We start from the raw sequence: 2,219 nt of genomic DNA on the forward strand, positions 1-2,219 counted from the left end.
GATGACACAGCGTCCATAGTCAGCAGTTTTTCGGTATATAGTGGACGTTAACCATAAAATAGCATAAAACAACATAGAGCGCTCCCATTATATCTGGAGAACCAGTACATGGCTAATGCGCCGCTTGTCGGTATACATCCAGTGCGAGCGCTTGCGGTGGTAAACGAGGGACCGGTGATGCTTAATTTTACAAAAAAATGGTTCAAATGGCTCTGAGCACTATGGGACTCAACTGCTGTGGTCATAAGTCCCCTAGAACTTAGAACTACTTAAACCTAACTAACCTAAGGACATCACACACATCCATGCCCGAGGCAGGATTCGAACCTGCGACCGTAGCGGTCGTGCGGTTCCAGACTATAGCGCCTTTAACCACTCGGCCACTCCGGCCGGCTTAATTTTACATAGATGATCATACACAGCCCGTTTTTATCGCTTTCTCAGTATGCGGGGACCCATTAGCTAACCAACTACCGGTACTCCTGGTGACACGGGAGCGTTCTATGTCGTTTTATGCTATTTTATAACTGACGTCCGCAACACTATGAACGCTGGGCCATCCAATTCTCTTTTCTGATCAGAACATGACTTTGTTTTATTGTACCTGAAGATGTAGCTAAAATTCTGCGTAACCGGCTGTGCTTATAAATAAAGCGCTTTCAGTTAAAGTCGTTTTATCTTCAAAATGATATGTGTAGATTGTGGCTGCCCTAAATACAAAGTCTTCTGCATTAAAATAATTGGACTGAGGTATAGTAATGTATCCATTTTCGTGAATTACTATAAAACACAGATGGCATGGGTCTGGCCCTCGAGATAAACACCCAGGGACGCCTTGGGCTAGGAATGCATGAAAGATGGAGGGATAAAGGGGAATAGGTCATTACAGGTAAATGGGTCACTATTTCTGGTGGTAGAGGGAGGACGTTTGGCTGGAAAATGGAATGTATAAATGGACACCAGAGCTGCAGAGAACGACGGTTACCGTGAAAGTTTGGAGAGGCACTGGAGCCTTGACCTAAGGAACAGATATTAGGACTAGCGTGATAATGGTTTGTCAGGTACAACTGAAACCATTCGCCTTTCATAAAGGAGGGATTTTCATTTCCCCAGTACAGATTTCAAGTCGTCTAGCACTACCATTAGATGGTACAGGACTTAGTAATGGTTCTGTAGCATTGTGGAGTTCGTTGTATAACGTTTGTGGTTGCATAAGATTGCTCCTAGTGCAAAAATAATTTTAGAAAATGTTGTTTATGCTCGCCAGCTATGTGAGTTAATCAACACCATGCACACCTTGCTACAGGTAAAAACTACCACGTGCTTTACAAGGTATATCCTGTATTATGGTGACAGCGTTACCACTTCGTGAACTGCTACAGAACAGCGGAAGAGCATCGTGTGCGACGATAAATCACGTTGCATGTTGTGAGACTTGTTTCTAACCTAGCTAAAAATTAAGAGATATAAGTAAAACTGCTGCTGGTACGTAAGATCGATGTGGTACACAATTTCCCTTCCTCTTTAGTGCCACTTATTAGATACGCAAGTCTATTCTGCATAAAGGAGTTTGCGGAATGATTTTTCTGAAAGCAGAACTAGCCTTCGATACCGTGCCTTCTATGGTTAAAAGATGCATGTTGTAGAGCATTATCCAACAAGCTGTTCAGTCTATTTTTCTAGTGTCTTAGGGACACAGGTTCTGCAGCAGCCCGAAAGGGTGTGGGGTCCTAGGTCAACCCACACACTTGACACGGAGGACCGTGTGCTACACACGGTATACGAAAACCAGTGTGCTACGAATAGCATTAGCGTGAGGTATGATTCTTCTCCTGGTTGAGTCTTCATCGACAACTTGTGTAGTCACATATTCTCCATCTCGTTCAAGCTCTTGGTTCACAAGAGGACCGATGCAGATTGCAATACTGCCAACGGCTATTGTAAAAATACGACGAAGATCCGCTGTTAATATCTGAGATATATTTTTTACTGACGAAATAGTATTCACAACAGATGGTGTTATGTGAGTTACAATAATCAGCATGGCAGGTGGGGGGGGGGGGGGGGGGATGAGAAGTGCTGAAAAAAAACATGCATCAGCAGAAACGTTTCTCAATCAACGAGTGAGTAAGCGATCTTGACAACAGACTAATGAGGCCATACGAGCTACTACAGAGGTTAAATGTGGCTCATTATCAGAAATTTCGCATTAACGCCTT

At 43.5% G+C, this 2,219-nt stretch overlaps 1 non-coding gene across 1 annotated transcript; it reads right to left on the reverse strand.

The window, feature by feature from the left end:
• Positions 1-306: 306 nt before the first annotated feature.
• Trnas-gga (transfer RNA serine (anticodon GGA)) lies at positions 307-390 on the reverse strand. The gene is given in 2 exon segments: positions 307-341; positions 351-390. It is a non-coding gene; the product is annotated as a tRNA-Ser (tRNA).
• Positions 391-2,219: the final 1,829 nt, after the last annotated feature.

This window comes from Schistocerca serialis, chromosome 9 (genome assembly GCF_023864345.2).
Source record: "Schistocerca serialis cubense isolate TAMUIC-IGC-003099 chromosome 9, iqSchSeri2.2, whole genome shotgun sequence".
Taxonomy (NCBI): Eukaryota; Metazoa; Arthropoda; class Insecta; order Orthoptera; family Acrididae; genus Schistocerca; species Schistocerca serialis.